This window comes from Wyeomyia smithii, chromosome 1 (assembly GCF_029784165.1).
Source record: "Wyeomyia smithii strain HCP4-BCI-WySm-NY-G18 chromosome 1, ASM2978416v1, whole genome shotgun sequence".
Classification (NCBI taxonomy): domain Eukaryota; kingdom Metazoa; phylum Arthropoda; class Insecta; order Diptera; family Culicidae; genus Wyeomyia; species Wyeomyia smithii.
In genome coordinates, this window is record NC_073694.1 from 27,064,612 (window position 1) to 27,080,973 (window position 16,362).

Here is a 16,362-nt window from a genome sequence, read left to right on the forward strand (position 1 = left end):
GAAAAGATCATACGTCATTTGTAACTCTGCCTTTTGGACGTCGTCGCCGCCGCTTTCGTGTGTTTACTCAGAGAATGACGAACCGCCCTTGTTAGGAGTTGTATTTGCTATCGGTAATAGCCGGAATGCCCTCGGCACACAAAAAACCATGGCGAAAAAAAAGAGACAGCAACGCGAGTGTGTTCGGTAGTAAAATTTGAGCGATCTTTCCTGAAGTGGGGGAAAAAACATCTGTTAATGGAAGTCTGTTTTGCTATCCCCCGGAACAAAGCGAAGATTGCTCAGGGCCCCGCAATTGTCGATGAGAAAAGAGGAAAGAAAATCACTCAGAAGGAGAGGCCAGACAGGAAAAGTCGTGCTCGTTTTCCAGTAGATTAATAATGTTGTCTTTATGGAAGACCGTCAGAAGGAAGAAACCACGCGGCTTTTTGCGGCCTCACTGTCGAGAAATGATCTTAAATATTTGTTTTCTTTTTCCAAAATTAATGTCCGCTCTATTGTATGATTCAGAGAAGTACAAACACTGCTAGAGTCGGTCGGCCAAAGTGAGGAGCAATTATAATCGGTTTCACAGTTGTGGAAATTTTATCCGCCAAACAGTTTATTTTTATTACAGGAATTATGTATCACTTTTCCCGGCCATGAATCGCGTGTGTTTGTGTGTGAAACAAGCGATGGGAAACGATGCAATCAAAATATCAATTTGGCGGATTATTTCACCGCCAATGAATGCTCTTCTCAGTCCTTGGATGTTAATCGAATCATATCCCCAACCGCGGGGAAATCTGTCCAGCCCTTCTTCGCAGCATCCGTCCTAATGATTCTATTAACCATCGTTTCTACAATGCATAATTGCTTCGACACGAGCGACATTCTGCGACATCGTCGTCTGTCCGAAAGTGAAACGCCAAAGACGCTAATGGTTTCATGTCGTTGTTGGTGTTTTTTTCTTCTTGTGTGCTCCTGTCAACCGTTCAAGTAAAATGTTCACAGCTTGGTGCCCAGCTGTGGCCGCGAACATGACACACAGTCTAAGAGCGACCGCGAAAATCACTGCTCCTTGCTGTGATGCACCATGCAAGGCGGTATTGTTATTGCCTAACGGGAACATTAGCATGTTGCCTCTCTTTCTTGGGTGGTTACGAGTTACATCGAACCATAAAATGCATCACAAATCAGTGTGGCCCTTTTTTAGTAATGTCCCACTTTATCCGAAATTTTGCTTAATTGATGAGTGATCTGTTTGTAAAACGATCATACAAGACAAAGAGCATAAATTTGGTGTTACTTGCCTGTAACAACCATTCACTAACCGTAGGCAAACTCAATGTTTACAATCATTAATGTGTTCTGTGTTTTTCCTACATGCTCGTAAAATCCCGTTCCGGGTTCGTATGGCATCATAATTAATTGATGAAGCATCAATTTGGATGATTGATTTTAGCGGCTCCCGGTTCGGTGTTCTTTTCCTTTTTCCCTTTACATTAAGTTGTTTGGCGTCAAACGTGTTAAGAAAAGAAGAGCGAGAGAAAAAAAAACAAGAAAAGAACGCCCAAACAAATAAACACACCGGAGAAGTGCCGACCTCGTGCCACTCTACATAACTTGTTTCGTCTGTGGCGCGGCGCGGCAGAGCGCTAACAGAAAGGCGTGAAAATCGACCGTCACTCATGACGAGGGGCAGACGGCCGGGAAGTCAGCTTGACTCCATTAGTGTGAGTGTCACTCGGCTAATAAAACTACACTATATTTTATGCCATCTTTCCCGAGGCGCTAATTCCCCGAAGGCATGAATGGATAGTGCACTACCGTATGTGTGCTCTCAGATCTAACAGATGACTTCAATACCTGGAAGTCTTCGTTAGAAATAGAGAGAGAAATAAAAACTACAAAGCTAGCGGCAGTGGATGCGAAGACGGTAGCCGTCGTTTCGGTTAATTATTGGTTTTGATTGAATGCCCGTCCCGGCGGAGACGGCAGCGATGACAGTTTCTGTAAACCTTTCGGGGATTGGTCTTGTGTGTGGGGGCGGGAAAATCGAGAAAAGTCCACAAAATTCGGCTTGGAAAAGACTTTGTTAAACTAGTTTTGAGGAATTGCTTCTGAAATCGATCTGATGAAAAAAATATGGTCCGAACATTATGATGCATGTGTTACGAAAACTTCATAATTGCTTGAAATGGGAGCAATTATTTTGTAGCTTGATTTATGATCAAATTCTAATTTTAAATGTTCCATCGTTATGATTTATGACAGGCTAACTATTTTTTGTTTATATTGCTAGATTCTTCTTCATAATTTTCACAGTTATTCTCATTGCACTTTATGAGGTATTCTTCCATAAAATGATAGATAACCAATTAAACCATAGTTATTGCAAAAGTATTTATTTTTAATTTAAAAAAAAAGTGTGAAGTCGAACTTATCACGAAAAAAATAGCAAATGGTCGAAGGTAGTAAGAGACCGTTCACATTCCACGTGGACAGAAAACTCGTCATTTTAGAACAATAACCCCCCCTCCCCTCCTCCACTCCCCTCTGTGGACAACCGTGGACATTGATAAAAAAACCCTTCCCTTCCCTTTTTGTTCACGTGGACATTTTTACACAAAGAAGATTAAGCACAAAAGTTAATGGGTATGTGCTTGAGTGCACAAACGTAGGCTTGACGTGGGACTATGGTGAGTGTAAAGATTTAATTCTGCCATAGCCATAGTATAACAAGTATGTGTCAAACGTACATATACCAAACACAACAATCCAAGAGCACTTCACAAAAAAACACATACGCCTGTCATAAACCATAGCATACAAACTAATAGGAAAAATAATTAACTTGTTGCCTATAAAAGTAATTTGTCATAAGTCGTCGTACAGAAATCACGTAACGCTAAAAACCTAGATTTCAGACCCCCTCCCCCTCTATGTAACGATAAGTAACGTTCGATATGACCCCCCCCTGAAATTACGTAACGCTGGATATCCTGCCTCCCCTTCCAAATTTGCAATTTTGAGCAAACATCACAGTTACGTAACGGTCTCAACTACCTCCCCTACCTCCTATGTAACAATAAGTAACGCGAACTCAACCACCCTCCACCCCCTTCATGCGTTAAGATGAGCTTCTCTCAACACGGAACGTCCTTTTATAGCGTCACTCAGTGTGGGGAACTTGGGAGATTTGGGGAAGAATCAATCACGTGGAAGCATCTCTGCTTTCTTTCATCGTCGCTTATGTTGGGTAATGAATGCGATGTCAATTGGCTGGCATTGCTAGCCAATGACTGAATACGTGAAATCATTTCGTCTATCTATGTTTTTGAAGTCTGCCTTAGGGAAACATACCAATCGGATGAAAAATGTATGTGGATATTCGACCTTCAAACTTTTCCGCAATTTTCATGGAGTGATTAGAAAATAATAACTAAAAATAACATGCTATACATATCTTGTTTCTTTTAGCTTTCCAACGGTATATTAACTATTGAAATCGGAACAGTTGTTTGAGCGCTACTAGCATCTAAATCTTCCATTCCGCCAACCAAAAACGTTACATGTTATTATCCAATTTTCACAGAATGTACCTTAGTATAGTGAAGAAAGACGTAGTCCCACGTCAAAAAATGCAGCAAAAAATAACAATTCAGATTCAGCCAAAACCAATTTAGACCCGAAAAGCCACAAATGATCAAAATCCAACCTTGAAGAGCTGAGAAACTTTCCAAATGTTTAGCAAAGGACTAAGCAGAAATTGGTTCCGTAGTTGGAAGAGACTAAAAACAAAAATGATTTCAAACGTTGCAGGGAATTTTTGGTAATTGAGCGTCAGGAGAAGGCAAAAAAACTACTGAGCAGTTCCACAAAAAAAATCTGAGTTTTATTTTTTTGACGTAGAACTATGTTTTCTTTAGCCTACCACATAGGGATGTAAATAGGAAAACTATTACCGAAAAGGGAACGAAATATGTCCCTTTTTAAATGCTTATAATTCATTTTTGCAGCAATTGTTTGAAAAATTATACACGCATCCACCCAAATGTAGAAAATTGTTGATTGATTATGCAAACTATTGATAATTGTCATGCCTTGTTTAAACGAAAATTACGTCCTCTGATTGGTCGTTATATGATTGCTTCCCAAGCACGGTCGACAGAATCATATACCTTGCAATTGAAAACATGCTATTTGGCCTATATAAGAGCCTGTTTTAGCCGAAGCCGCTCATAATTGTTCTGGACAGCGACAAGTTGTCAACAGCAGTCGTCCTTCCTTAGCAGCAGCACTAGCCCTGTGGTTGGTCACCACGTCTCAGGAGCAGCGCGGTTCTTCTTAGCGTGCCTCGCCAGACTGCCATTATTCCCCCGTGTTAGGGCAGCATAAAGATCGTCATCACCAAATCCAATTTTGAACAGCAAAATGCCTTTTTTCAAGGCAAATAAACAAGTCATTGAAAGTTAATAATTTTTGACAACTTAAGCAAGCATTCTGTGTGGATTCTAGCAGTTACATCTGTCGCAGCCGTCTTATTTACAGAAGGTGAAATAGCTTCCACAATGCATGTTGTCCGTGTATCTTAACTCCCCCACTATTGGGGCAGCAAAATGCCTTTTTTCAAGGCAAATAAACAAGTAATTGAAGGGTGAAAATTTCCTAGCATCAACACAAGCAAACATTCTTCGCGGGATTCTAGCAATCAAATTCTGTTGTAGTTTATTTAGTTAATACCCCCACTGTTGGGACAGCACAAAGGCTGCGATCAACATAACCGATTTTGAATAACAAACTGCCCTGTTAGAATGCATTCACAAAGGCAGTTAATTCGAATATGCAGAGCTAATATGAAGTCGATTCAATCAATCAGCATTAACAGAATTTCGTCGTCTCCCAGCTGCCAAGTTGCAACATGATGCAACACGCAACAACGAGCAAACGAAATCGCTTGATGTTACAAACCGCAATAAAATACGGGTTAAAACCGTTGCGTGTGTGAAAGCACCATCGGTGTTTATTCGCTGGAAACAAACATCAAATGCGAATTGTGGAGTAATTCGTCTAAAGAATATTAGAGAATTAGACAACTGAACAGAAAGGTGTGGCCTATTACGTAGCACCCTTCGGCTAAGAAAGAGTGTTTCTGGGAAAACTAGCTACATTCATTAGTCGGAAGGTGAACTGGATGGACCGTCCACAACGTTGACAGCAGTAGCATTAGATATCGTCGGTTTCGTGCAACACTGGCACAATTCAAAAAATATAGTTTCGAGAAAAACGCGTTTGAAAATTTGCGTCGAAAATTTAATTTTCGATTTTCAAGAAAACTTTGAAGCTTAAGGTTACCAATCCTTATGTGACACCTTTAGGTCTATTAAGCACATATTATGAGCACGTTGTCCAAGTTAAAACCTTTTTTTTACTAACTTAATGTAGAAATTTCGATTTGTGCAGCAAATGCACTTCTTATCATAACTCTGGAATTTTTGTGATTTTCGAAATGGGATTTCGTGTGATGAAACTTTACAGTATTTGGCATCGTTTACCACCAAAAACTCAAAAATGCAAAATTTTGAGTTGTGCCAGTGTTGCACGAAGCCGACGATATCGGCACTCAGCAGTTGAGCAGTAACAGACCATAGCAGCGGGTCGCGCCTGTGGCTGCCTTCAAATTAAACACTTGCCCTGTGGTTGGTCACCACGTCTCAGAAGCAGCGCGGTTTTTCTCGCTTCTCAGCGTGTGTCGTCAGACTGCCGTTGCCATCAGCAAATCGAATTTTGAGCAGAAAAATGCTTTTCTCAAGGCAAATAAACAAATATTTGAAGGTTAATAATTTTTCGACAACTCAAGCGAGCAATCTGTGCTGGATAGTAGCAATTTAAATCTGTAGCAGCCGTCTAATTTACAGAATGTGAAACAGCTTTTACAGCTCATGTTTTCAGTGTCTTTATTACCCCACTGTGGAGGCAGCACAAAGCAAGCATTAGTAGACTTTGACTCATTAATGAAACACCTACAACAATGCATTTGTTAATAGTGTGCGTAGTTCTACGTCAGTTATGCGGTCGTGTCTTGGATACAACCTCCTACTTTTTTACAAATTTACATTTGGCTGGAACTTTGCACAGGCGCTTTTATGGGTAGAAGATGCCATTTTGTGTCATTGTTTTTTTTTGTTTTTTTTTGAAACACGGCTCATTTTTGAGAAACTATTTGAAAATGCTATTTAGGGAAGGTACTGATATTTTTAGAGCCAAAACGGGTTTTGGATCGGTGTGGCAAAGTTGTAGTTAATAATTTTGCCTTTCCAAAAAAAAAATATTCGCTCTGAAAAATTAACTATCAAAAAAGGTCATTTTTTAAAGATCTATTTTTTTAAAACTACCTAAACATTCAGGACTGTTCGATCGTAATTTTTTTTCACTGGGCATGGGGGTACGGGGGTGTGGTCCCCGTGGTTTTGTGGTTAGCGATGTCGGTCGGCTAGCTCTCCCACACGGTTGTGATACCCGGTTCGATTCCCGATCAGGTCGAGTATCTTTTCGAGTTGGAAATTTTCTCGATTTAGCACTGGGGCACGGTGTATCGTTGTACTTATCCTACAACATGCAAAATGTGCCAAAAACAATATCGATAACGAATTCTCTCAACTAATCGTAGTTGATCGAGACCGCATTAGCCCCCCAAGCTAGCGTGCGATATTGTTTTGTAGGGAGTACGGGGGTGGTTTGAATACAACACCCCCCCTCCTCCCACCCCATCCCCAAAGATCGTTTACTTCAATTTTTTTCAATTATCAGGGTTCATCACATTACTACTATTTATTAGAAGCCAATGCATTGTATGGGAAAAATATGGCATACAAATTATATTTAGCAATAAGTCTCCTCGAAAAAAGTCCCATGCAAAGTTTCTGCTCCACGAACTTCGGGATGTGTACGATCGATGGAAATTTGCCAGAAATTATCGAAATCGAACTTTTTTTAAACCAAACGTTTTAGCAATGCATAAAATTTCAAGATCTGTTTTTTTTTTTCGAAAGAAAAATGTTCACGAAAACTGACTTTTTTTTGCAGTTCTAAAACTTTCTGACTTGACTATCCATCCATCTCTAAAACATTTGGCATGTACATTTCTTTGAAGTAGAATACTTCTCTCAGGAAGTTCGGCTACATAGGGATGTGAAATGAAAATCTAGAACCGAAAAAAGTGAAAAATATGCCCAAATTCAAATGCTAATAAATCGGTTTGTATTCTATGGATTTCCTTCGTTCTTGCAGCAATAGGTTGGAATTTTTTCTAAGATTCTTCCCAAGAGAAGATAATTGTAATTTTATTATTCACACTATTGTACTATTGAAAATGGTCAAGCCTTGTCAAAACGGAAAATTCGGCCTCTGATTGGTCGTTATATGATTGCTTCCCAAGCACGGTCGACAGAATCATATACCTTGCAATTGAAAACATGCTATTTGGCATATATAAGAGCCTGTTTCAGCCGAAGCCGCTCATAATAGTTCTAGACAGCGACAACAGCAGCAGCACTGGCAGTGCAGTGGATACCAGCGATGGCGGAAAGCGGCCACAGTTGTGGCGTAGCAATGGATAGCGCACTAGTTGCAGCGGATTCCAGCAACGACAGTAGCTGGGCCAGTTGATGTAGGGACAGTGGATACCAATGGCAGTGTATAGCGGCCACAACTGTGGCATGGCTAGGGATAGCGAACTAGTTGCAGCGGATCTCAGCATCGATAGCGGCTGATGCAGTGAGGCACTTTAGTGAAATGCAATCTCTGTGCGATAGTGGACACTAGTAAATGCAAATTAAAAATTGTCAAGCCCCAACCATGACAAGCAACTTACTATATTATTGAAAATGGTCAATCCTTGTTGAAGCGTAAAATTCGATTGATCTGATTAGTCAACGTTTATTTACTAGAAAAAATGACTGACACGCAAGCAGCCGGGTTATCTTTCTTGTAAAAGTATTCTACTTCAACCTTGCGGTCGTGGCTTTGCACACAATCCTCCTGTTTTTCGATATCAAAAAATTTAAGCTCTTTTTCATCGACCAAGAAAGTAAAGCTTTGACTGCTTTGAGGCATGACTTCCGATTGCAAAAGCTAAGTTAACCTTTTGGACCTTCGTCGGGGACATATAAATCCCGGAAAGAAATAATTTCCTTTTCCAATTTTTCCGCCTGTCCTTTTAATGCTTTTTGTTTTTTGGCTATATCACCATTCTTTTTTGTTGCCTACTCATTGCGTTGCCATGCGGTCTTCGTTGTTTCTGCCGTGGGCAACAAGGTGTCTAGTATTAGCACTTTATTCTGAGAAAAGAATGTCGGGGAAATATACATTATCAGACTTTGCAACAGAAGGTGACTCACAGAATTAAGGTTGTGCGAAATTTCGAGGTTTCCTAAACTGAATAAAGCTTTTCTCGGAATTCTTCATAAAATAATTAAAATTTCTTAATCTAAGGTAAATTTTCTCGTTGATTCGTATTAAAAAGAGGTTTAGATATATGTAGAGTTTACTTAAGTGAAAATGTTTAAGAAAATTCTGGATATTAGATTAATTGAAACAGCCCGTGCGTTGCACGGTTAGCGATATCCCTAATGACAGTAGTACACACTTCTTCTCCTAAGTTGTTTTCTCCTTTTATGTACTCTTTTTAATATTCTCTCGTGCAACCCGTATTGAGGATGAGTGATGTGAGAACGCCAAACCACTTTTTTCACCATGATAATACACTAAAGTCGCTTTTTACGCGGGGGATACATGCCGCGTAAAAAAAAAACCGCGTAAATTCCGGAATCCGCGTAAATTCCGCAATCCGCGTAAATTCCGGAATCCGCGCAAATAAAACCAGCGTTCATTCTGCATTCCGAGTGAAGGAAACCCGAAATCCGCGCAAAAAAAAAATACCACGTGAGTTCCGGAATCCGCGTAAAAAAACCGCGTGAATTCCGGAATCCGCGTAAAAAAAACCGCGTGAATTCCGGAATCCGCGTAAAAAAAACACGTAAATTCCGAAATCCGCGTAAAAAAACCCGCGTAAAAAGCGACCTTAGTGTAATTGATTTAGGTTACTCCCTGTCTCGCAACCTACCTCTTTCTTCAATACTCTCAAAATTTACATTTTTTTTTTCATCAAACTGTTACTGTGAGTCTCTTGAACATATATCAAATAAGAGGAGCATTTAGGTAGGAAAGTAGGTTGCGTTGTTTGCTTTGCATCCCGAGACCAAAAAAAAAATCCAGCCGCTCGACTTTGTCTCAACAGTGCGTTAGGCCAAGCATCGTACCTCGACACCAGCTGGGAGAAATTTTCAAAACATAAAAATGTCAAAAAATTTTAAATTGTTGTACATAGGTCAAAATTGAAAAGGAAAATTTTTCAAAAATTTCTTTCATGGTAAGCATTTATGGAAATACCAAAAAATGCTAAAAAGATCGAACATGTGTGTAAAACCAGCGTTGCAAAGCGAGTGACAAGCAAAACCTTCTCGTTTCTGCTTGAGAACGAGATATATGTCTCTTGCAAAACACACTTTCGAGATACTCTTCTTTCTTCATGTCCTCGTCGGAGCAGCAGCTGCACCGGCACGCAAAAACTCTTTTGCCTTGCTACTCATCGACTGTGAAAGAGTACGCGAGTTCCTGCTTGCGACTAGGAGTACTCGACTAAAATTGCTCGACTAGGAGGAGTGCTTGAAAAAATGTGCACGAAAACGAAAATGCTTTCTTCATATACCCGGTTTTGCTTCGTGCACCGACAGCCGAAAATGGACGAAGAATTGCATACTGGAACGCGTAGGGTATCGGACTGCTTTGGTGAGTTTTTCACAACAGTCTAATGCAAAACCAGCCGAAGCAAACTGCTACCGAAGTAGTCCGATACCATCGCAATGCATCTTGAAACAATTGTCTTCGGCTGGTTGTGCGCGCGATTAATAGAGTAGGCGCAAGCGTGTGCATATAATCTCAGGAGCGAAAAACAAGAAATAGCTTGAATGGAGAATACTCCAGTGTGTGATATCGGTAGAAACGAAAACCTCACTTGAAGTGTTGCATGCTGTTTTAAGTGAGACAGTGTTGTTACACTGTGTGAAACTGACAAAACCGTCAATTACACTGGTCAACACAGGTTTTGCACCAAGTCTCAAACTGGGAAAATATTAAACACAGCTTTTCAATCATTCTTGTGAAATTTGGTGCCTCAACCAGCTCGATATTGCGTCAAAAGACCGCAGAGTAATTTCTCGCCGGGTTCGTCGCTTCTACGTTTGCCTATGGGAAAACTGAAGATTTTACGCATTCACGAGCTTACTTGTGGTACCGAAGTTTACAGCAATGGTTAAAAATCTATAATCCTTAATTTTTTTCTAGTTTTAGCTCTAGTGCAATAATGTTTTTTCGCTTTTTACATTTTCAGTAGTACAATAGTTAGCATCATAGAATCACAATTTTCTGTACTTTGGTGGTCGCTTTACTATTTTTTCAATCGATTACTGACTAAGTTATAAACATTTGAAATTGGACAATTTTCGTGACGCTCTCGATGTTAAGATTTTCATTTTACACCCTCTCTCAGAATATTGCCATGAAACGGAATTTTACTTCAAAATTCAACTGAATGTCGTTGATTTCTGTAGGGTTTTGACACCTTTCGATGGGTTTCGAGATGTTTTGACAACTATTCGAAGATTTGTTGAATAATATTTTTACAATATTTTGTGGATTACAATACAATAGCTATTCATCATTTAAGACTGACAACAAACAGATGAAAAATAATGACAGAGTCAAAACCTTGTCGAAAAAATATTTTGTTAGATAAATGCCATAGTTAACATAATTAAAAAACAAAATTTAATAAGTATTCACAGTGATCGCAGTTGAAAGAAAAATCTAATTTTTCTCTTTTTGAACTTTACGATCAGTTCTGACCAGCGGCCGAATTCCGAGCACACATTTCTTCGAAAAGAAGAAAATTTCTTCATATACTTTCAATGAAGAAATTTTCTTCTCGGAATTCGGCCGCAGGTCATTTTCTGACCAGTTGTCATGTTCGGATACTTCCTAGCACCCGTACAAGCTTCGTTCAATCATGTTGCAGATTAGGTAATATTCTCTATTCTTTCCAGTATTCCCTAGTTCTCCAACGTATACAGATTATTTTGTCTCAATTTTAACTAAATGTTTTCGAAATGTTCGTTCTGGTTGGGTTAGTAAAACAGGTAAAATTTTACAGATTATGAAAAATCAAAATATAGAGATCTCGAACAAAAACCTTAGAATAAAATACCAAACAACAGTTAAAATAATATTAAATATTATATTGACTCTACAAGAAAACTATACCTACAAAGTTACCTAAACAATGATGTGTAATGGGCACTCGCATTAGGCGATCGTTTGTACAATTTCCTATGCGCGTATACTCCCGACGTTAGTTTATCGCGATTGCATTGGCAGTATTAATAAAGAAGGCATTTCCATTCGAGTCTGTGCGCGAGGGAAACGTTAGGATATTGAATTTTAAAAGTGTTGACGTGATTGTGAAAAATTCTTCTACACCTTCCCCCTTTAAGAAGGAATAATGCAGCAGCGCGAATTATTCGCTAGGTTTCGTTGGATCTCTTGATTTTAATACATGTTTTCATTGCTTATGCTTATACTAGTTTATACAATAAATTCAGCATGTGGGTAGTATTTTAAAATTGGGTGATATTTTTCAAAAATTTTCCTGAAGAGTTTCAAAATATAAATATAAATATAAATTGAATAATATTTTTACCATTCACTCTCCTTTTCTCAAAAAACTGTTTCAACGGTGCGAAGCTACTGACTTATTTAATTTGGTTTAATATGTTTAACTATTCATAAACACGATCTAATTTAAATTTAAATCAAACCTCCCGAAAATTATTTTTTTCCTAAGGTTCAAACACTATCTTCTATTTCAATTTATTGAAAAAAAAAACATTTTTTTCCTTGTTTTATTGCCATACATTGTTTAAGAAATGGTTTTTGGCTGTTTTTATTTCAAGAATGCTGTTCTGATTCAAATTGCGTTGAAGAAAACTATGAATATATTATTTTTTGTAGTCACATAATCGTGAAGTGGTTGGCAAATGGTGTTTGCTTTTTTTTTGTTTTTCTCTAAAATTCATTTGAAGTTGTTGCTTTTCTTGATTTTTATATTTTGCTTTTTTTCACAGTTTTTGAAATATATGTTGCTTATTTGTGTACATGTGTTCTTTAAATAGGAAGAATTTCGCGGCAATTCGATTGAGGGGCTGGCAGCACCCTCTCAGAATTCAATAAAACTTTATAGGAGTGTAGGCTAAGCTACTTTAATTATCTTTTTTGAAAATTTATCTGTACTAACATTTGAAAAAGCAGAAGTTTTTTTTAAATCGATATATCTGGAAAATGACAAGACCTAGAGAAAGGACTTTTTGAAAAGTGTCTAAACTTTTTATATAAAAATATTGACAAAATTGAATTTGAGATTCTACACTGAAAAAAATCATTTTCAAAACAAAAAGTGAGTTTAAAAATTCGGTCATCTTAGATTTACTTCAAGATGGGTTTTAGATAGATTATTAAGTTGCCCATTTTTTTTCTAAACAAATTAAAGTGAGCACTTTTGAGAAAAAAATTACAGTGCACATTGGAATGACACTTTTTTTTATCTACAACATTGCCGAAGACACGATACCGATCGAACAAACCGTTCTGGCTCTGAAATTATGATTTGTCAATAATAGTCACGCGGCTCAGGAGATAATCCCAAAATTTTATTAATGTCAGCCGAAAAACTTTGTGCTAGCACAAATCAAATTGTGTTTTAATTTTGTTTCAATTTTTATCCAAATTGTTCTTATTGTTTCATTCTACGTTATGTCTAATCTTCTCTAAATGGTTATATGATGTTTTAAGATGTTACTATATTCAGTTTATCAGTTTCATTCGTTCCTAAATTCATTTCCCCTCAGTGGGGTTGGAGATTTACGATTCTCGATTTATGATGATTTATGCAGAATACTCAACTTCTTTACTAGTTGCTTTAAACGACTCACAACGTAGTCTGTTTTTGCCCCTCGTATGAAGAATTCAAATCACGTGCGCGTCTTTTAATTACCCGGAATAAACGTCCGTCGTTCGCAGCTTATCTTCTTTTCAACCGCCGTCTACCGTCAACCAACGACAATGTTGATAAATAGCGATCACACTTTAATTGATGAAGCTTTTCGATTGTAGTGGTTCCCTCATTTTCAACATATGCGCTAAATTTTCCGCTGTACAGTCATTTTATCGCAATCTTGAATGCAAAGTGTGGATCAGATCATGAAGTGGATTGACTAATGAACAGCTTCAACGCAGTTTCAGATTCTTGACACAATACATAATCTAATTAGCAGTCAATTCGCAACATGTAACTTTCCTTTTTAGTGAGCACAAAAACGAATTAAGAATGACTATCGACAGCATCAGTTTCTCTGCCTCTGTTTTGTCCTCAAATAAAAAATGAGCAGTAGCTGGCACTAAAGTACTCTACTGAGTGCCATTATCCCAATTCAGTCTCCATTCGGCCGTAAAATCTCACTTCGATGGGGTCGCACGGTGGCCAACCTAATTTAATTACCAGCAGAGCTCGAACGCAGCAAAAAATAAAATAACGGCCAAGAAATTGAATTTCTCTCCCCCCCCCCCCCCCCTAAAGCAGCTCTATTGTTACTTGGGTTTAGTCCCCCCTCCCCCGTGCCTTTATCGTGTCGTTGTGATCGGGGCTCTTTCATTACAAGCTCAACAACACACACAATATCCTCCCATCGCCCAATGATTGATTTTAATCTGAAAACTCTTCGGCATGTCACCCAGCTGGACTGCGGCGTGCCAAGTGGGAAGTAGCCCTCAGGCCCCGGGTAAAAGCCTCGGGAGGTACTGTTGTAAAACCATTATACAACAGTTTTAGCAGCTGCAGTACCATCACCCAGGACTAGGAAGAACTAAAAAGTCCTTCCCTCTTTTCTGGTCCAACAACAGTCCTCGGAATGATTTATTGGAATTTGATGGCGAAAACTATCGGATTCGATTGGGTGGCTATTTTTTGGTGTTCTTCTAGTGTCACGAGCTGGAAGGAATTAAATGAAACGTGAAAATCTTCTTTCGACTTAACCTGTGCCAACGAGTGGAGTGGGGACACAGGACGAGAAAGCGAGCAATAGAGGCAATAGAGCAACAAGACAACGGAATCGGAATCGGAGCACGACTGGTCAAGTGCAGTTCCGAAGTCGAAGTAATTAGAACAATGCGACTGGCAGGTTTGAATACTCCGCAAAAAGCGCGGCAAAGGACGGGGGAAAGAAAACTTTGTTCCATTTTCGTTCAGTTTGTTTGGTACTCCAAACAGTCGGTGAACTGTGTTACATCAAACCCAACGAATAGTGGGAAGGACAAATCCAAAAAGCGGGGAATGAATGGAACTATGAAAAAAACGGTTTCAACAGGTGGATGATTCCATGCAAAGGAAAAAAAATACGCTCACGTGCGTTTGTTGATGGACGATGTCGGCTTGTTTACATACTTGCTGAGAGAGCTAGCCGATACTGGTTTAGTCAAGATACGCATCATTGTCTTTTATGTTTAGGTGGCACCACCTGGTGCTATGCACAAAGATCAATATTTGTCACAAAGAAAAAAATAATATGAAAACGTTCAGAAAGAGTTACTTGCAATTTTTTTTTTCAACGAATATTTTTGTAAATGAGTTGGAATGGAATTGTCCCATATTACTGAAAAGTTCAATGACGAACAATTTACGTAGTTCTACGTTAAAATAAATTATCGTAATAATGCATATATGGTGACCCTACTCAGCAACGACTTCAGACTATAGATGAATACTATTCAGAATATTTAAAAGTGTACAAATACTAATTCTGAATGGTTCTGAATTAATCCATTTGAGAAATTGATACAATTTTCCGGGGCGCTGAACAACATCGGCAACTTTTAGTATCCACTTCCAGCAATAAAACAGCGCCTTCATAAAAAAAAAAAACAAAAACCATTTTATAAAATAAAAAAGTTAAGGAGAAAAATAAAAAATTACTAGCGAATGGGGTTTAAAATCTTCAAAATTTCGTCAATATTTAACAGTCAGAACTAATAGCAAAACAATTGCCCTGACAAATAAAGAAGATAAAAGTGATGAATTTTTCGTGGCCTTTAGAAGAGGTTTTCGGCCACTCTGAGTTTAATCATTTTTGGGATCATTTTCTCGTTTTGCCTTTTCTGGCTTTCGAAAAGGTTTTCAGCAATTCTGAGCTTAATTTGGGATCATTTTCTTTTTTAGCCTTTTCTGGCTTTTAAAAGGGGTTTTTGGCGATTCTGAGCTTGATATGGGATCATTTTCTATTTTTCGCCTATTCGGTGATTCTGAGCTTAATTTGGGATCATTTTCTATTTTGGCCTTTTCTAGCCTTTAGCAGGTTTTTTGGCGACTCTGAGTTTAATTTGGGATCATTTTCTATTTTGGTCTTTTCTGGCCTTCAAAAGGGCTTTCCGACTATTCTAAGCTGAATTCGGAATTATTTTCTATTTTGGCCTTTTCTGGCCTTTAGCAGGTTTTTTCGACGATTCTGAGCTTAATTTGGGATCATTTTCTATTTTGGCCTTTTCTGGCCTTTAGAAAGGGTTTTTGACGATTCTGAGCTTAATTTGGGATCATTTTCTATTTTGGCCTTTTCTGGCCTTTAAAAGGGGTTTTTGACTATTCTGGGCTTAATTTGGGATTATTTGCAATTTTGGCCTTTAGAAGGGGTTTTTGACGATTCTGAGCTTAATTTGGGATCATTTTCTATTTTGGCCTTTAGAAGGGGTTTTCGGCCATCCTGAGCTTAATTTGGGATCATTTTCTATGTTGGCCTTTTCTGGCCTTTAGAAGGGGTTTTTAGCTATTCTGGGCTTAATTTGGGATCATTTTCCATTTTGGCCTTTAGAAGAGGTTTTTGGCCATTCTGAGCTGAATTTGGGATCATTTTCTATTTTGGCCTTTTCTGGCCTTTAGAAGGTTTTTGGCCATTCTGAGCTTAATTTGGGATCATTTTCTATTTTGGCCTTTTCTGGCCTTTAGAAAGGGTTTTTGACGATTCTGAGCTTAATTTGGGATCATTTTCTATTCTGGCCTTTTCTGGCCTTTAGAAGGGTTTTTCGACGATTCTGAGCTTAATTTGGGATCATTTTCTATTTTGACCTTTAGAAGGGGTTACTGACGATTCTGAGCTTAATATGGGATCATTTTCTATTTTGGCCTTTTCTGGCCTTTAGAAAGGGATTTTTGACGATTTGGAC

At 38.5% G+C, this 16,362-nt stretch overlaps 1 protein-coding gene across 5 annotated transcripts in view; it reads left to right on the forward strand.

Annotated features, from left to right (window-relative positions):
* The window catches only part of LOC129720691 (protein gone early), a 177,741-nt gene that overhangs the window by 76,874 nt on the left and 84,505 nt on the right, over positions 1 to 16,362 (forward strand). The gene's annotated exons all lie outside the window — the stretch shown is intronic.